Below are 21,014 nucleotides of genomic sequence, written 5' to 3'. Positions count from 1 at the left end.
AGAATTTTATTTAAAGGGAATCAAGTTTAGGCCAGATTTTTGATTTTTTTTTCTTTATTTACTTAAATAAATTTTTAACGTTGGTGCGGTTGAAATTGGTGTTTCTATTTTCGTATTTGTTCTCGACCTTTCGCTCTTTTTAGTAAATAGTAATTAACTAAGAGCCCCAATGGATGGAACAAGATGAGGAATATGATTAAGGAGAAAGAATAATTCTTGCTAGCTCCTAGGCCGATGTATACTGTCTGTTAGTGTTGGATTTGGTTGGAGATGCCAGTTTTCTTGTCTGTTATATTATGAAGCTGTGAACGCGTGTGTACGTATACAGAGAAGTGAAGAGTGTTCGGGCATGGAGTTCTGTCGGTGCCCGCCGCCTACGTCTCCACCGCCGCCTCCAAACATCCCCGGTCTGGTTCAAGGCCCAGTAAACTTAGTCACTATATATACATGAACACGGTGCTGTAATCTTATTAAATTTACATATTAATCAACGGATTTTAATTATATCCCTTCTCTAGCGCGTTGTGGGGGTGGGGAGGTTCTGCCCTAACACACACACAAACACACAGTCACAACACAGTTGGAATACTCCAGCTCTTTACTTCACCATCCAAGTGCCCTCTTCCTTCTCCTCAATTTCGCGCTCTTTCTCTTACAGCAAACTCTTCTTCCCTCTCTTTCTAACGCTCCTCCTCTCGCTTCGTTTCATTTCGCCCTGCTGAGCTGGCGTCATTTACATTAATCCAATAATTGCATGGAGGTTTTCGTGGTAATTAGCAATTCAAATTAGGCAGAAAGGAGGAGAGGCGGAGTAGTAAGAGCCCTGAGTGAGTGAGAGAGAGTGTAGTTTAGAGGCGGCCGTAGACCCTTTCTCTTCACTGTATATATAATAATACCGCCTCCAAGTCTCTAGAATTGAAGAGAGAGAATTGTAGGAGAGCAAAATGCCTTGCAATACGCGAAACACACTTGCCACACGCCAAATATCGATGTAAACCCCCGTGTAGTAAAGGCAATACTCCCGCTACCCCAGGACCCAACTACTACCACCCCCCACTGGGGGGCCAGGTCGTCCTTTAGGAAGAGGCCAGCCACCTCCAATCTCTCATTTCGCTTCTTGCCTATCTTGTCCCTCTCTCTGTTCTTCGCCAGCTCGCCTCCGTTTCTAACACACTCTCGTACTTCCATTATAATTTGTAATTTTCTCCGCCTCTTCCTCCCCTAAAAAACCCTCCCCACTATCTCTCCAACCCCACCCCCTTTGTAGTAAGGGCCCTTCCTCATTTTGCAGGATTTGCATTCCCCGGGTAATTTTAAATGTGATTACCGCGCATCGTCCACTAGTACAGAGTCCTACGTTCTACTTCATATACAGCTTTCCTCTGCGTTTCAGTGTAACTTCTCTCTGTTGTCCATCTAAGAAGAAGTAGTAGAACAGACTGGTCAGTTCTCCCCGCTCAGGTACACCCGGGTTCTGTCCTGTCAGTTAACCCTTACAATCTTATATTTTACATAATATTATTGCAAATCCACATCCATTTATATAATAAATTAAGCACCTTACCCGTTTTTCTATCCCTAATTTCTTCACTTGCATCCAATTTTTGAATATTCTCTTATCAAACACTAACTGCAGGTTTTTCCTTCCTTTTTCATTGCATTCTTTATCCTTCATATCTTCAGCTTCCTCTATTCCTTATTATGAAGGTTACACTGTTCTGTTCATTGACACTTCGTGTATTTATTTATTTATTTATTTTTGTACATATTTATAATATAATAAAGATTTATTATTTATTATTACTTGCCAAACAATAAGTAAAGTATTTTTCTTTTGATAATCTTTTAGAGTATTGACCTTAGAAAGTATTAACTGGGAGAACATATTACAGATAATACCTTCGATTATCATTTATTATCTTCTTACCTATGTAAGGAAATATCCACGCAGCAAAAAGGGCTGATAAAGTAATGCCTATTTTTTCAGGCAGACTTTATGTCCAACTACTGAATTAGGTGCCTTGGACGGAGGCGACTAACAAATATAATTTACTGTAAAGTTCTCATATTGACCTTGACCATTAAATAAAATCCAAGGCCTAGACCAGGGGAATCGAACCCACTAAACCAACAATACATCTTAGCTTTGCGGGTCTAGCCTTTAACCGCTTGGCTATCGTGTCGCCTAAAAGTGCTGTTAAAAGTAGCAATGGAAGGATTGAATTGGTCAAAGGGAAACACCCAACTTTTGCCGTCTCACTCTAGGCCAATAAAAGCTGTCTTTCCTCTCCATTAAGTGATATACGAGTATAACTAGCAAGCAGATATGCAAGTAACGTGGACATTAAAGACATCTTCATTCCTCAATCAAATCTTTCATTCTTCACACCAAACGACCATCTTTACGAGTAAGTCTCCTTGCATCTTGAATTCTCAGAATTGAACATTCATCAGATCATTGCCACATTCTCATTCATCAATCATATTGATTTAAGTTGATTGATTTTGTAAAATACAAAACAAATCAATTTAAATAACTAACTAATTTGAATTATCCTTTTCTAAGTAGGGCTTCGTTTAGTTCGCAAATTCAAAGACTTACTCCACTCAGTCAAGGAGTTTTTAATGGAGCAAAGAATTGATCACTACCTTTAAATACATTTATAGAGCAACTAATACATAGTTACAAATTAAAAAATAAAAAAAAGAAATGTAAAAATAAACTTAATGAAGATGAAGTAGGGTGTGTGTATATTTTACACGGATGTGATTAAGTCTTAGGGCGGCATTAATATGTACATAAAAAGCATATAAAAGGCGGGAGTAAAATCCATGCACTGAGCTCATTGGTGTTACGGTTCCAACCCCCCCTCCATAAACAGTTTCAAAGTTCTTTTTTCTTTTTTTTTTAATTCATAATTTTCTTTTCATTTTTCTTTTTTGTGTTTTGTTTTTTGAAGAAAAAATGGGAAATGATTAGGAATAATTCCAAATGTACAGTGGGAAGGGGAAATTGGAATAACTTCCAGCAGAATGAAGTGTTTGCAAAATTACAGCTGATTAAGTGGAGGTCCCCCTCCTTCGCCAATGCTGACTTTATAAAAATAGTTTGCGTGACTCAATTCTTTGTTCTTACAATTTGGCGGGAATGAGTGGCGTAACTTTCTTCTGTCTCTGTCTCTCTCTCACGTTTTTCTTTTATTACCCTCTCACATTGGTTTAGATTTGTTTTTTAATTAGTTTTTTTTATTTTACCTCTTTCTTTAAAAGGGTCTCTGTCGAAGGGGAACCGGAAACACAATGTTGAAATGAGTTCAAGAATGTATTTAGAAAAAAAAGAAAAAATAATCATTTAAATCAAAATGACCCAAATGACTTTCTGCAATTATTAAAAGACTTAATTAGAAGTTTTCTACAAACAATGAACGTCCAACCAATCCCTTTCAGGACAGAGGTTTTGAACTCGACATTTCCTTCCGTTAATTTAAGGAACCTTTTCCTGCTGGTACAAGTTCGAACGGTCTAATAGACATTTAGTATTTCATGCGACACGAATTTGCAGCAATATGGATTTTCGATTTGGTGTAAATCTATAAACTGTACAGTAACAATGTTTAGCTCTCAAACATTTTAGGATTGCAAAATGGGGAAAAAATGTCGAAATAAGAAATTGATGAAAAAATTTTTTTTTGGGGAGGGAAACTGAAAATCTGTAATTTGAAAAGCACTTCCAGGAAATTGGGGAAAATTCCTCCAACACGTTTTGAAGCGTGCGTTGGCCTTGTAACCTGTTTGATGTGAACCTTCAAAATTATAATGGCACATTACGTCTCTGCTATCTTGGATGGCCGTCGTTCATGCCAGTTCATGACACAGAATGTGTTCGTTGGCCTTCAGCCGAGCAGGCGTACTCTCACTTAAGGAACTTATTACAAGTCTTCTTGCATTTATTTCCGGGCAATTGTGATAAATCTCTATAATGGAAATAAAAGAAAAAATTCTTGGTCACAAAATTCCTCGCTAAATATTTTAAAAAGTCAAACATTAAATATTTCTTAATCTTTGCAAAAACTTTAGTGGCCAGTTCTGGAAACTAATCAGCCCCTCCACTGAAACCAAAGTAATTGCTACAAACAATTACATCTGTAACCTTTCTCATAGATATATATATAAACTTTTTATCTATCTTATAATAAAAATACATTACTATCAACTACACCTTAGCCGTAATTAAAAATTACAATGTAATTGCTGTTATTAAAGACGAAGGTAATTAATTTTTTGAATAATTACAAACAATTATTAGTTTTGCCATTAAGGGTTTATAATTCTCTTTCATTCATCAATTTGGCAATGGATAGTTAGCAGAGATTGCTCAATGAAACTAAGTATGTAATTCTGTTTTAACTTCCGTTTATGAAACAAAATAATTATGGAAACATTTCAATTTAGAAATCGTTATTATTGTACATTTTCAATGATCGTGTTAATGTAATTGAAAGAAAAATTAAATGACTTTGAGGTTGAGGGGAGAAAAACCATTAATTACAGCGAATTTTAAAGAAATAAAAGTCTGAGGAAATAATTTTCTTATCTTTGCACATAATTCAAAAATCTGGTACAAATTACTCTCATAATTTTCTTATCAAAATTTACGTAATCAATTTTCTTTTTAATTAGTGGCGGAAAATTCGCTAATAGTCCAAAAGTTAATTCAGTAAAGAATCATTTCCGCTCATCCACAGGGAAAATTTCAAATGCATACTATTATTATTTCTCAAGTTTCCGGTGACATGTTTTTCAAAACTCAAGGAACTTCAAAACGAAATACTACCGGTGAAGACTCAAAATGGAAAAAAAATTAACGTGTGGCTGTACCATGGACACGGCCGTGTGTTGTAGAACTAGAAATAGAAAAGAAATTTATTATTCTGGGACAATTGTCCCCTAAGAATAAATACAGGAACAAATAGAGGCCTTAGCAGTTTGGCCTGTGATTATAGAGAAATTAAATAAATAAATAAGTATTTACAAAAGTGAAAATATAAGTGAAAATGAAAGTAAAAATAAAATAATAAAACAGCAGAAATTAAGGAAATAAATTAAAACAATTAGAATTTCGGAGGAAGCTGAAAAGAAAGTAGATAACTGAATAGACGGGATTTAAAGATGGATAGGGTAGGAGCATGGCGGACAGATGAAGGCAAGGAGTTCCAGAGAGAGGTAGCACGTATGAGGAAGGACTTGTCAAAGGATGAGGTACGGTGAGAGGGAATATAGAGATCAGATGAGCGAGATCTGGTATTACGGCAATGGATGGAGGATTTAAACTTAAGGAGTTGAAAAATATAGGAAGGCCTTTGAGACTGGAAGACTTGAAAAAGGAAAGAAGCCAAAAAATATTGGCGGCGATAGACAGGTGAAAAGCCACTTCAACTCATCGTAGCAGTGCGATGTACGTGAATACGTTTACGTAACGGGTTATATTTTTTATATAAAATATTTTTATTTATGTATTTAGGATGAAATCAAGGAAACAAATCGACGATCGAACACAATCTATGCCTATACAGTCCGTTGTCGATGTAGAAGCGATTTCATCATCCACTTGCATAATTTCAACTGCCCCATCTGCACGAACATCGTAGCTTCTCCGAGTCAAAAGTTATACTAATTGCAAATCTCGATACGCAGCAAAATTATCTCAAAATGGCGGCGCTTCCCTCACCACCGCGCGCGATGTGTCACAGTTCTCGCTAATCGTAATGAATTCTTTGATCATTTAGCTATCCAGTGGTCTAATTTAATTTTGGATGTAGACGATAGATTCGAAACTATAATGCCAAACTGTATCCCCCGATTTTGTTATCATTATTTTGGATTGCCTCCATATGATAGCAAATTTAAAGACGTATTCACGTCAAAAAATCTGCACGATTACAATACTCCCTCTTACTGTAGTAAGAGTAAGAAAATAACAACATTTTAACACTGTAATTTCATTGAATGTTGCTTTAAGAAAATAATTTAAAAAAAAAGAAATTATTTTTAAGACAGATTATAATTTGCAAGTTCGTAACCAAACGTTAAGAGTTGTCAATCAGTAGGAAATTGTTCAGATTACAAAACAGTCTGTGCAACCTCTATTTAAAATTACCAGTTAAAAACCGTTTTTTTTTTTGTTTTTTTGCATTTCTTAATTCAAACCACTAATTAAATCGATTTTTTTTTTTTAATATCGAATCTAACTTTCAATTAAATGTTTCCTCATTCAAAAGTACCCAGGTTACAGCTGTTGTTTTTTTTAACCTGCATTGGATTCTCTCTTTATCATTTACAATTTAGCCGCTTGGATACGGAATTTCCGCTCTGACTTTTGTAGCCCAGAAATTACAAAATTCTAACATTCGATTTATTTAAATTTAACAACATATTGGCGATATTGGTATTGTCTTCTTTTTTTTACGATTTTACTTTTACTTTTTGTGGGTGTGTACGATGTTTTTTAAAACGTTTTTTGTTTTTGTCTCTTTTTTACGGCACACCTTTATATGGTGCTTACAGGTTTATCTATTAAAAATAAATAGGGAACAATGTTGGTTACTTACCGCTTACAATTAAGATAACACCAATTGAAACCTACCAATATGGCGATGCTGGTCTTTTATAGAATTTTTTGCTTCCACTTTTTTATTATTACTATTAATTATTTTTACAGCTGACCTCCCATGTTTTTGTCTATAATAAAATCAGCGACATTTCTTTTTGATCATATTATTGATAAAGTATCGAAAATAAATCTGGTAAAAAAAAAGAAGAAAAAAGTAATTGCAGTGTAATTAACTTTGTATGTTTTCGAAAAAACAAAAAACCAAAATTTCATAAATAAAGCAAAGGTTTAGCGATGTTTTACGGATTTGGAAGTAAGGTGTAGATAGTGTAGGATGGTGAGAAGCTCCAAGTTCTTGGATAGAATGCATGATCACGACAGTTTGATCGGTGCGGATTTCAGGAGATCAGATGTAACGTTGATCAATCTATGTTACAAAATACAAGAGTGGTCGCTAGTAGAATTAGAGGTTCGCTTGGTAAGACCTAAGCAGAGGATAGTTCTTTCCAAGCAGCACATTTCCTAAACCACTCTTAGATATCCTTAAGCATGATTGTGGATAGTACAGTCGAACCTTTCAATAATGGACACTGGCGGGGGAAAGTAAAGTGGCCGCTGTTTGGAGGTGGCCGTTAGAAGGAGGTAGGCAAGTTTCATAATGAAAAAATATGGGTTTTTTTTCCGAACATCTATTTAAAAATTGTTTATTATTAATAGATTTAAAAACGTATATAATTGCATAATTATTTAGCTATATGATATGCATCAAGTTTTTCTTTATTATCCAAAAAATTTATCAAAAAACTACATATTATTGACTTATTTAATAATTTTTATAATAATCATCACATTTATTCATAACAATAATAATTTATGGTAAAATGATCATCATACTATCATCTATTATTAGAAAAATAGAACAAACCTTTCGGCAAGTTGACGATGGCTCGATTTGGTTTTTGCAAAATCTTCCAATACATTTATTTTGCTCTTCTAGAGTTAACCACTTTCGTTTGAGAGACATATCGGAAAAAATAATATTGTTTGTCCAAAGTAATATTGAAAAATGATTAAAATGGTACAAGATGTATGGAGCTTATATGGGAAACTTTAGGAAAACCAGAAAAAAAAACAAAAACTTGAGAGGGGATAATTCTTTTTATCACCGCGTCAAACAAACTTTTAATAATAAGGTGGTCTCGTTGGTAGGAGGTGAAACATTTAATCTGTTCCCCAAAAATCAATGTCCGCGGTCGTTATGTAGAGTGTCCGTTCGACGGAGGGGAAATCCAAAAACTGTCCGTAAAAGGAGGTGGTCGCTAGTGAGAGTGTCCTATATGGGAGGCTCGACTGTATATTAAATCCAACAAAACTTCACAGAAAAAGTACGTTGTCTACTTAAACTAAGTTCCCTTTTTTTATATGTGTTGCTGTTCAGGCTAAAGGGACTAAGGCTGATGGTTGAAGGTGTGAGAAAGGGAACAGAAAGAAGAAAAGGGTTCGGGTTTTTTTTTAAGGACCGCCAGGAACAGAGTGACTCCACAAGTGAGCCGACTTAGTATAATTGATGCGTAAGGAAACTCCCTCTGTGTAAAGGAAATGTTCAAGGAACAGATTTCCCACCTCTAGATTTGCCACTGCCACCAGTATGGCTCTCTTAGTAACCACTAAACGGTATAATGTAACCTTCCTAACGCTTAACCTTTCTGTTTGAAACCTTACCACTTCTTTCTATATTTCTTTTCATCTCTAGACTCTTTCATGGCGAATATATCACTTTGATTTTGTCTGTTTCTTTTTAGTTTTCTTCAGTGTTTTCAGATTAGAATAAAGTCTTAAATTCATGTTTGTTTTAATGTCGTATTTCATCAGTGTTATTCTATGTTCGTAGTTCTCCCTATACAGCGATATAAATTTTAACACTAACAATCCAATTGTAATGCTTCATTTGATGAATCCTTCATTCTTGCGTACCCACTAGCAGAGAATCCAGCTGATCTACACATAACTGTGCTTTGTAGATTTATTTTTTTTATCTACTTAAAGCGTTCTTTAATATTTTTGTATGGTTACAGTAACAAGATTGAGGTCGTAGAGTTTCTAGAATAATTTGTGCTTTACAGTGTACGGAATTAAAATGAGACAATGACGTGTATACACGTCGAACGTAGGGCAAAACAACCAAAAGTTTACAATAGTCATAATAGTCACTGCAACTCTGGGGGCTTACAGATTACAGAGCATTCTGTGCTCTTTCAAAATCTTGCACCGCTTCACGCATGTATTGCCTAGTTAACTAGAGACGCAAGAGCTTTTTTACAAGGAAGAAAAGAGCTTTGAATTCTGTGCAAAATGAAATCATGCTCGTACTGAGGTCTTGAACCTCTATCTAAGAGGTAAAAACGGCATTGCACAAGGGTTGAGAGCTTCTATTTGTATGCGTAATTCCCCAATCTATAATGCGGAGACCAAACATGTACCAACCACTTATCGTTTGGCTGACTCCCACCGCAGTTCTATTGGTAAGATAAAGGAAACATCCTACCAAATAATATTCTTATTGTATTTTATTAAAATTTCGAGTTTTTATAGTTAATGGCAATTTTATATTTTTCACAACGAGTATACAGGTCGAACGTACCGTAACAGAGATTTGGTTTGACGTGTATACACGTCAAACACGCTTAACTGGTTAATATCCATTGTCTTTGATACTGAGGATTTCAATATTTTGTTCAAACAGTAACTAACTCTTATTAACTTCTTAGGTCATAAAATATTTCAAGTATTAATATAATATAAATCTAAATAAGTTAAATAGATTAGATAGTAAGTGTTAATAAAATACAATAATTTACGGTTAAATATGTGATAATTTTCGGTAAATTGGTGTAAGTGAGAAGAAAGAGAAGGCGACCCCGCTTTTGTAGAAGGAGTGTCAGCTACAAGTGTCCCGTTTAATAATTGATGTGCTCTCCCACTCAGCACACCGTGGACGGTGGTGGGGATGGTATTCAAGTTTACCCCCACCACCTGGTAGATCGCCTCCCACCACCGGCCCACGAGATTCCCCACCATGCGCTCACACTACCCTCCTTCCTATCCCCACCACCACCCACAGAACACAACCACCCAATTGTGCTATCACCCCTTCTAGGTGACGTGTTTTGCCCGCTAAAAGGAACTTATAAAGGTCGCCCTGTCATCTCCCCTGTGTGTGTGTGTGTGTGTGTGTGTGTGTACGTGTCTCGTGCCGCCCCCGACATCAGACACCTCTAGCCGTCTCTTCCCACCTTGGGGGCGGCCAGGGTTACAACACTTCTATCCAATGAATTTTTCACGCCCTTTTCCAACCCATTATCTTGTACCGGTTATCAATTCTTTCTTCTACTTCTTTTTCTCTATACTTTCACGACTTCCTGTATGTTCTCTAATCTCGGCACTTTTCTTTTTATTGGTTTCTTACTGGCGGTTAATTTATTGTTTATGTTTTATACCCTTTATTATTTCTTTTGAAGATTCGTTAGAGTTTTTCTCTTAAGTTCTTTAGAAGATTACTTCTTTAGAGCTGAGCAAATTTGTTTAATAAGGTTTAGGATCAGATGTTCAAATGGCTAGAAACGCAAATCCATCCTGACCAAAAAAGATTATTTGCTTCTTCCTCAAATTTGTAGTGAGAATGAAACTGCAACCATCTTCGCGTCCACTTGAGTCGTATTCCATCACTTCTGCAGATGATCTTCAACTTGATAGATGGTAAAGTGGTGAATACCGGATCAGATAGAATACAGTGCTGATGGAGCACTTTAAAGAACGACTTCGGCGATTGAGCCATTGAATGGAGCGTGCCCCAGAAAAGAGAGCATTCGGTAGGGATAAGACTGCGTGGAAATCCTAGATATGGAGGTCACCTGGTCGAAAGTGAACACGACTCAACTTGAGACTTCCGGCACTAGCCGCTGCCAAACTGGGAGCCTTTACTGTCGAACAGTTATTGTCTGTGATTCATCTCACTTCTGGGCTATTTGTGGGAGCTCCATCTTCTGACCTATCAATTGATGGGCCTTCTTCTTCTTTCTTCGCATTTCTTCGGAGGCGCTACTAACACTTTCTTGAGGAATGTTTCATTTTAAGGGGATTCTAATTTTTGAAAGAAGAAAGACAAAAGCTTCGAATGTGGATAATTAACTGTTCTGCCTTTAAACTTAAGCTCTAAAACTGGGAATTGATACTAGCACCGCTGTAGATCTTAGCTTTGCGGGCCTCGCCTTTAATCATTCTTTAATTTTAATAATAAAACATATATTGTTGTACAAAATTATTAGTAAATATTTTATAAAATTAAATAGTTAATTTAGTAAAATTTAAAACAATTAAAAGCTATATTATGGGTTTTAGAATAATTAACAAAAGGACAGCTTAAAGAATTAATATGGTAACAAGGGTCTTTATATAATTCTCCTTTAGGAGCCCTTTTGCCCTTTAACATTCCTTCCAGTTCCTGGCCCCTATGGTTAATGAGCTTTTAGTTTGTGGTTCATACTTAGTAACCGCGTTTTTAACCAGCTACAATTACGGTAGAAACCATTCAGGCTTCAGGTCAATTTTTAATTCCTCTTACATCGAGTGAGGGGAAGTAATACAGTCATTCCATATTGAGTTTTACTGGGTGCCATTGTCCAACTTAAAAACGAATTATTCAAATTTTAACACAATCTGGATTTCCTTTATTTGGGTTATAAACACAGGACGGTACCATAAGAGAGTGAGTTATTTGCGAGAAGGTTGTATTATCAAATGTTATTGATAAGTCTAGTGATTATCAGCGTCATTACTATTATTATAACTAGTTTTAGTTAGTTTTGTGTGATTATATCCTAATGTATACCTCTATATAATATAGATAGTGTACAGATTTGTTATTGCCACTTTACCTCTGCGCCCTACAGTTGTTCCTATTGTAATCCAATTGTAACACACAGCTGTATTATACATATATATAAATAGAGGCAAACAGCCACACGACGATCTCAGTATAGAACAATCTCCTCGTCTCTATTGTACACAGCCTGCTATTGGTTAAACTATCCCCACCACTTTGCATTCTACTCTCCTTACTTAATTATTAATTACTTTTATCTCCATTTGTTGTACTGTTTCAAGTTTCAGAGAGAGAGAGAGAGAGAGAGAGAGAATGAGTGAGAGCCGGTGAGAGAGAGAGAGCGAGACAGCCACTGCTGCCAACCTTCTTATTACTCCTCCTAGACACCAACAATACCAGTGTTACCAACCCAAAACTGGTTCAACATTATATAATAGTTGATGACAAACTGTTTATTTATCCATTATCCCTCTTGGGAACACTCAATTCTCACCCATAACACTTTAACTATTAACTTTTTGATCCATAGTCCTAACTAACCTCTCCTGGGGTACCATTGCTAGCAATCCTGGCCATGGTTTAATCTGAATATATAAACCTAACCGCAATTGTGTTTGTCAGTCCGCCAGGGCGTCTAGATGAGTTATACTGGTCGCCTGTTCTTTGTTTGAAGAATAAAAATTCTGGCATGGTCACTTATTCTAAGTAAGAAGTATTGGGGACAACTCAATTGAGTTCTAAAGAAAAAAAAATCTGTGGCTGTGTCATGGGCACGGCCGTGTGTTGTACGTGAATACGTTTACGTAACGGGTTATATTTTTTATATATTTACGTATTTAGGATGAAATCAAGGAAAAACGTCGTAGTGAAACGTGTACTAGCTGCTGCCCAATGTGTCTTCATAATCAACGATCGAACCTATGCCTATACAGTCCGTTGTCTATGTAGAAGCGATTTCATCATCCACTTGCATAATTTTAACCGCCCTAGCTGCAGATGTACTGACACCGTCGTCGATCCGCTCGGCCGCATTCATTCTTTTCGATCCCGGCACTGCTTGACTCGGTCATATGGTTTTTATTATTACCATTCGATTGTTCTTGAGAAGCTCTTTCCAACCGTATACGATCTCTGTATTTGGTTTTGGCTTTTCGACGCGTATAGGCCGACATTATATATTTTTGATATTTTTTTATTCTAACACCTTATTATATTCACTGTCACTATTTTACACTAATGTTTTATATACAATCGATAGATTGTGACGACAGCTGACGATTAAAACTTAAACGAACATCGTAGCTTCTCCGAGTCAAAAGTTATACTAATTGCAAATCTCGATACGCAGCAAAATGATCTCAAAATGGCGGCGCTTCCCCCTCCACCGCGCGCGTTGCGTCACAGTCCTCGCTTAACGTAATGAATTCTTTGATCCTTTGGCTATCCAGTGGTCTAATTTAATTTTGGATGTAGACGATAGATTCGAAACTATAATGCCAAACTGTATCCCCCGATTTTGTTATCTTTAGGTTTTTTGGATTGCCTCTCTCACTAACACTAACACTCTCAGCTAAAACTTGAACTTCTCCTTTGGATGCTCTAAGTTAATTTAAAGTTAGTGATGTTTCATTATTGATCACTTGAAGTTTTTGTGAATCCGTTTTATTTTTTAAGATCGAACATAAAAAAATACACAAGTTAAGGGCTCACATTGAAGGCTTCCTTCCTGTAAATAAATTGCCAGATTTACATTTATGTAAAATTTTGTTATAATTTATACTTTATACAAGAAATGAATAAATATTTTGAAAGAAGCAAAACGAAACTGAAAATTATGAACATACGCACATCCTGTGCAAGAGACAATATTTATAGCGCCAAGTGTAAGTTCCGGAATTGGATATAGGATGGGGTCACTATCGTAAGTATACGGGGGGGGGGGGCCGGTTACAATAAATTATGCAGTCACTACGGAAAAGCGAGAGAGGACTTGAAAAGCGAAAAACTAAAAAAAGATAAAAGCAAACATTATACAATGAAGTGGTGTTTCAACTTATCAAATTCAACCATCTGCTTTATGTGCTTTTTTAAAAAAAAATAGAATAAAAGCTGTTTAGGGATGAAGTATATCGGAACTGCCATATTTCGTCCCTACTTATTCCCATTTCCCACTTCTAAAACTGGGAAGCTCTCTACTTTTTGGCATATCTAGGGGAAAATTGTGGGGATATGTCCTCTTTACAAGTTTGTGGAAAAAAAGAGTTGTTCAATATGGAGGGAAAAAAAATATATATTATATATATGTATTTGGTAGCTCTTAGTTTGTTTTGCATATGACGCAGTTTTTGGCGAGTTTGTGAATGAGGTAGGCGGAGAAAGAATCAGAGGTGTGTGACGTGTGGCAAACGGCTAAGGGTAAGGGGAAAGGGTCTCGCTTATTTTCGAGGTTCCTCTAAAGCATTAATATTCCAAAAATAAAAAATAAAAAAAAAATAACCGGAAGTTAGCTCGCAGAAATCAACACATGCGCATTGCGACCTCCTTTTCCTGGTTGAACTTTTTTTTTTTTTTTTACCCAGCTAAGAGGACGCAGGGCGGTGGGCCCCACTTCTGAAAAATTACACCCGATATATTTTTTGCACCCCCCAACCATCAGAGTCCACACACACACACACACACACGTTGTCATGAGAGAAAAACAGAAAAAAGTATGGACGCTTAGAGTCACACATGGACACGAAGTCTCACCAGTTGACGATGTTTGGGAGAAGTATGAGGGGGTGGAAGTTAGGCGCCATATTGGACGGGAATTAATTAAAAATAACGAAGCTGGAGAGAAAGAGAGGTAAACAATGCGTGGACTGGAGGGAAAGGCCTCCTCTCTTTCGGCTGCCTGGGATATCTAAATGGATGTGAGAGGTTGGTAAAAAGAGATGCCAGATGCGAGCAAGTAGTCAGAGTATTACTAGCCGTTTCTCCTTTCTCACTTCTGAGGGGGGGTATTTTTTTTGGAGGAAGAGGAGGAGGAGAGGGAATAAAAAAAACGCGGCGATGTATAGAGGCGATGGAACTGGCCGAAAGGGTTTATAATGTGTGTTCAATACTTCTGTACGTATATTTTTTTCTCCCCCGCTAGACAAAGAGAACAGTAAAGGATAGATAGCTGCTCCCGCTGGCCCAGAGTACCTTCCATATTCCCAAGCAGGATGGCCCCGAATAGAAGAGACTCCTCTCTTCACCGCACATTGATTGGCCCAAACCTTTCTCTCTGCATACTGACACACGCCCCTCGTCTTTGGTTTTCTAGATTTAGCGGGAATTTTCCATCGCTCAGCCAGTTTCTAGAATTAATGCAAAGTAAAGGAGTGCGAACCCGAGAACATATCTTCTGGACATTTCGAAGCCATTAGCGATAGATAATTTCTTTCCAGCAGCTTGTCTTTCAATCCTGCCACTCCTGTTTAACAGTCACATTGTCACCCTGCTCTAGGGATAGCTTCCTCCAAAGTGTCTCTGCACCTTTAAGTTGTTCCCAATAAATGGCCATCCCAATACACTGCCACAATGGGGTTCCCTGAAAGCTCTCAGGTCTCTTCAAGGTATAAAATATCAGCCGCCTGACATTTTGCCCCTGTATCTGCAGTCTCAGAAAACACATGCATTGCATGGGCCTGGCAGATGATAGCCTTTGTAGGTTCTGTCAGGAAGAGGAGGAGGAAACGGCACTGCACTTGTTGTGTCAGTGTGAGGGGCTAGTATGGCTAAGGATGTTTTACTTCTCGGGGAGGTAAAAACCAAGGCATGCCCAGCTTTAAGAGTCGCTCTCCAGAATTAAGAGTCTGATTAAACGGACAGATCTGGAAGGCGAGCTCTAGAGAAGGGGAGCCACAATAGATCCAAAGGAGTCGCAGAGACGTTGGCCTTACAGTAAAAGTAAAGTAATGCCTATTTTTTTTTCAGGCGGGCTTTACGCCCAACTACCAATTAGGTGTCGTGGACGGAGACGACTAGCAAACATACTTTACTGTAAATTTCTTTTATTAACCTTTAAATAAAATCCAAGGTCTAAGACCAGGGGAATCGAACCCAGTACCACAATACATATTAGCTTTGCCTCTTAACCTCTCGGCTACCGTGGCGCCTAGGATATCCCATAGTCTCCTACACCCAGCCTTGAGCAGAATTTATAGGGTTTATTTGGCTTTGTTAGGGGAGCCTTGGCTTATCTGGGATATCCACTTTAGATCTCTGCAGTCACTGCAGCATAGAAGTATATTGCAATAAGCTCCAGCAAAAAGATTGTAGCTAGCCTATCTAGGCTTACGGAGAGATCAAACCTCGGCTATATCCATCCCTAGTCTCGCTTCTTGTTTTGCCTTGCTGGCATCAGTGCACCAAATAGGTGCAATATTAAGTAAATAATTGGTGAGAAAACTAAATGAATGTAAAGTTATAAAGGAAAACGTAAATTAATAGCACAATATAGACGATAATACAATTTAGTTAAATATAGACCAGCAACAATATTATGTGTGTACGTCTGTCTGTGGTAATAAACAAGCAAGTTAACGTTAAATGGACCGTCATATTACCGTTGATGGAAGAAAAATACTCGCATGTTTATTTGACCTTATTATCCGTCTTCCTTGTTATCTCCCTCATCATCCTATTATCTGCATTCATTATTCACATCATTAACAGAGGCACACTGCCTCCTCCCCCGCCGCACCGCCTCGTATCACCTCTCCAGTCGAGGACCCTTGGTGGATGTGTGTGCCATAATAAATTAGAGGAAGCCACTGTAATGTCTGTATATGTGTTTGTATTCATCAGTAAATAGTTCACCGTCTATAGATCGTACAAAATATATAGATTTAAAATAAAAACTATTGTCTCTTAATTCATTTTGAATGTCTTCGTTTAGGGGCAGAGTTTATTGCAAATATCAGTTTTGATTTTCCCTGAGTCCGGAGACAAATAGATCTGAGTGTGTGGGAAAGATTCAAATTTGATATTTCGAATCGGTAGCTCCATCGACCTAGAAAATAGTTTTTCGATTTTTCTCTGCTTCGAATTTTCAATTTTTTGGGGGTAATTTCCTCCATTTTCTTGAAATCCGCCATGCTTGTTTTCTCAGAAAAATGTTTCTTAAGGCAGTTCTATGCGAGAAGTAGGTTTCAGCTTGCCTCTGACGTATCATTCAAGTGTATTGTACAGCCTTAATGCCTTTATAGTAAGAAATATGTAAGAATAATTTACTTAGTACAGCGGCAACCACCTATCTTTTAGAATTACCGTCAATACCACGGTTATCCTACTACTTCTTTCAATCTCCAGTCACCACCCTGCAGCTTTCTTATTATCCCCTTCTCATCCTGTAAACATGAGGTCTAACAATGCTCCTAAACCCCTACGGTACTCATTCCTTCATACGATTGGTCTATTCCTCTTTCCCGATCCTTCTATCATGTTTATAACAACGTCACCTTCTTTCCAATGTTCTCATGAAATCCTATCACTCTTCTCATCTTTTCATTCCTCATTCTGGCCTTCCTCGTTAATTATTTTTTAGATATCTTCTTAACAAATCCATTATTCCATTTTTTTTGTTTTTAAGTCTCTTTGTCATTGTCCAGTAACAAAAATGGCTTCGACAATTTTTAAGTAGTTTTGTTATTGCTTCGAGGCATTACCCCATTCCAAAAAGACGGATGCAGCATTCTCACTTTCTTCGTGTTACCAATCAAGTACCTTTTCTTACTAAATGCATTGTTCAATTGTTTGTGATATGAGTTCACAACAGATTTTTTTAAAAAATAAACTGAAACCTATTTTTTAAGGCGGGCTTTACGTCCAACTACCAAATTAGGTGTCATGAACGGAGGCGTCTAGCAAACGTACTTTACTATAAATTCCTCATATTAAACATTAAATAAAATCCAAAGCCTAGACCAGGGGAATCGAACCCACTAAACCAACAATACATCGTAGCATTGCGAAGTCTAGCCTATAACTGCCTAACATACTTTACTGTAAATTCCTCATATTAACCATTAAATAAAATCCAAGGCCTAGAGTCTTGGAATCGAACCCACTAAACCAACAATACATCTTAGCTTTACGGGTCTAGTCTCTTAACCGCTCGGCTATCGCGGCGCTTCACACCAGTGAATAAAGTGTTCTGTAAAAAAGAAACACATGTTAACAGTTAATTAAAATCCATTAATATGCTTATGTACATACACGTTCATGAAAGTTATTAACATAAATAATTATGTACTATTTTTATGTTTAATGATAAAATCAAAATTAGCATTTAGGAAAATTATATAATTATTAAATCATACGAATTAATATTATTATACAAAATTAAGGCGGCTGCATACTGATTAGTCTGTTCTTTGTTAGTTTGCATAATTTGCATTTACAATCTCTAAAAGGGATGTACGACAGGTTTTAGGTTTCAACGTCTCCAACTCTTAGGTTTATGTAAAGGTACAGTGTGTTTATACAGTCCAGGGGAATTCTTTGCGCATTAATTTAGAGGTCTTTACGTTGAATTCACGTCCTGTAAATCACTGTACAGTTTTTTAGTAACTTCGCGTATTTCGTCAACAACTGGAGTCTGGAAATCTTGAAAAAGGATGTTTAATCTTAATTTCGGAAATGGTCGTAATCTTCTTCCTGTTCTAGGAAGAGGAAGTAAAGTAGATACTGGCTGAGGGCAGGGCTCTAGATCTAATGACAAATTACAGTTTTACCACTAGCGAAAACTCCGTGTTGCAAAGTAACAGTTTTCGATCTGTAAATCATGAAACAGGTCCTGAACTGAGTTCCCCAGTTCGATACATCGAAAACACATGTAAACTCCCCTTTCTGTCTAGTGCTATTCCTGTTCCTCTCTCCACTCAAACGGTTCACAGATACCATTGTTTCCAAGTGTCCAAATCATTCATCCCCACCTACACGCTAGCACATGGAAACACACATCGAGATATTAAACATTGAATACGCACCATAACAAAAACCAAAAAAAAATGAGAAAAGCCAGCCAGGCCTAGAGATGGAATACTTCCTGTACGCTAACCTCTCCTCTTCACAATGTAGCGTACCCTGTCATCCGGAGTCAAGTTCTACTCCTCTCTGCTTGCACACTATACACATCCCCTTCCTCAAAAATATCGGTCACTTTATGTGCGACCAATAGCATATATTTTTCTGTTTTTTTTATGTAACCAAACACTTTACATCCCTAGCGTGGCGGGAAAACAACAAATACTCGTTCTGTGATACGTCAACAGACCTCACATAACCAGGAACTTGTCCGGTTTGTGTCCCACAAAAATGGGTTGCACTATTTTTTTAGCTCGTCTATTCCTGTATTCTATCTTTTCTGGATACTTCTTTTATTAGTTCTTTCATTTCTTTCTTTTTATTTTCTGCTGCGAACAGTTATTTTTTCTGCATTTTGTGCTATTTATTGAAGATTCCATTCTGAACCAAACTTAACCCCAATACTCTCACAATAAACGTAGAAGAGACAGTTTCAGAGGCTAACTTTTACTCATCATTTTGCAGAATCATTGATGTGTAACCATCCCTGTCAAGAATCCCTCAAACAGAACTCAGTACTGATACTGTCAGGCATAACAGACACATGGATTTGCAGAGTGTAGTTTCTTGTGTGCAAATAATATATTTAGGTTTAGTGTACCCTTAGGTAATTATACACTTTACAGACGCCTCCAATTCTATGTTCAAAAGGCCAACAATTAAGAGAACCACTACACCATCTTTTGGGTTCGTCGTGGATATGGTTTTATTTGAACATTTTCCATTTATCTTCAATGGAACTCACGTAAGACACGACAGAAGTTTTTTGGTGCAATGGTGTGCTGAAGACAAGCAGATAAGTGCCTATCTAGTCTTCAGTCCTTGAATGAGCCACAACGCTGTAGGAAGTGGTCGATTCCTCTCTCTTCCCTGGGGGTTCTCCAGCATTTTCTCTGTTCGTCGGTAATTTATTTATTTATTTATTTTACAACTATTCGAGCTAAATTAATGGCAACAATTTTGGCACCAAATTAACTGCAAAAATTTATGGACAATTCTGTTTGGAAGACCTTAAAAATTACTGCTCCACACTTTTCTTTTTTTGAAGCGTAATAAATAAGTCATTTGTTATTTTAGAATAAAGTTACCAAGAAGGAGAAGGTCAGGGAGGAGAGAAAAGGTATTTGACAGGTAAATCCTGTACAAGACAAGGGCTTGTCGTTAAGCCCGAGTTTAGAACTAAGGTAGTTTTTCTTAACAAAAGGGGAATATTAATTGGCTGGTAAATACCTTAAAAATCGTTCATTTTGTCTCCACCAGTGTCGTGACAATTACACCAGTTTTCCTCCCCCCATCTTTCTAAGTACTCTAATGCCCTTAGTGTGGGAGGGCCATCTTTTGCTGACAGCCTAAAGGGAAATTTCGTATTCAAAGAGGAACCCTATTAATTTACGGTTAAAAAGAAAAAAAAAAAAAAATTGGGTGATGAAAAGGGGTTTTGATCTGTTTTCACTTGATTTATGGTGAATCATTTTTGATCGAGTATACAGCAGTAGAAGGAGAAGAAGAAAACATCTGTCTCACTCTAACCAGGATTTGAAACTACACACGTACAGTGATGCCTAGTTTGGCGAGCAACATAAAATTCTCGTATCTCGTAGTTTGGCCAATTTTTCCCGTTAACTTCCCATTAGTGTATTGGGTAAGGGGAAAAAATCAAACTTTGACGAAGTCTTTTAGAATTCAAGTAATTAATGCGTCCAATGGAAGGATTTTTTAAAAAAAAAAAAAACAACTGTACAACAGCATTTTTATTCTTGCCCCACCCCACAAAATGGTATTTTGACTGCAGAGTTATCTTTTATAGATTTCAAAATCGATTAGTGGAGTGCTTAATCGACATGCAAAACGGGTTGTTTATATTCAGTCCAAGCAGAGCTATTTTGAGATCTATATGACTCAAATACGGGACCAATTTGCTTCCTTATTTGATTCTACTTGTATTTCTTTACTTATGAAGCTGAGTGATGAACAAACATTCGTTATCACTTCATCTAAGAGGGACCCAGCGGAAGTCCCTTTACAGTTACGGATCTATTCATAAATTATTACTTTATTCATCGATAATTATCGATTATTTAAAATTTAAATAAGTAATTATGAAACATTTACTATTTTTTGCCTCACTCTTTGTAGACAAACTCTTTACGTATATAAAAAAGATAAATAACTGTATTTATCACCTTATCACCTATAATTACACCTACATGTTTTTAAATACACCATCTTTTCAGGACCCCCTTAAAAACGGTTTATCAACCCCTTGAAATGGATTTAAGGGACCCCATGCTCTAAAATTTCATTTTACAAACTAAGTTGGGAAGAATTATGTATGCTTCATATAATGTATTCTTTGAGAATGACGACAGACATTCAAACCATCTTTTTTCGGTTTTCCAATTACTCTAA

At 36.9% G+C, this 21,014-nt stretch overlaps 1 protein-coding gene across 7 annotated transcripts in view; it reads left to right on the top strand.

The window, feature by feature from the left end:
- Positions 1–21,014, top strand: part of pdm3 (POU-domain protein pdm3) — a 239,966-nt gene that overhangs the window by 187,191 nt on the left and 31,761 nt on the right. The gene's annotated exons all lie outside the window — the stretch shown is intronic.

Source organism: Rhodnius prolixus, unplaced genomic scaffold (genome assembly GCF_049639745.1).
Source record: "Rhodnius prolixus isolate KJV_2025 unplaced genomic scaffold, Rpr scaffold_7, whole genome shotgun sequence".
Lineage (NCBI taxonomy): Eukaryota > Metazoa > Arthropoda > Insecta > Hemiptera > Reduviidae > Rhodnius > Rhodnius prolixus.
Note: the sequence above shows the minus strand (reverse complement) of the source record. Positions and strands in the feature narration are given on the sequence as shown.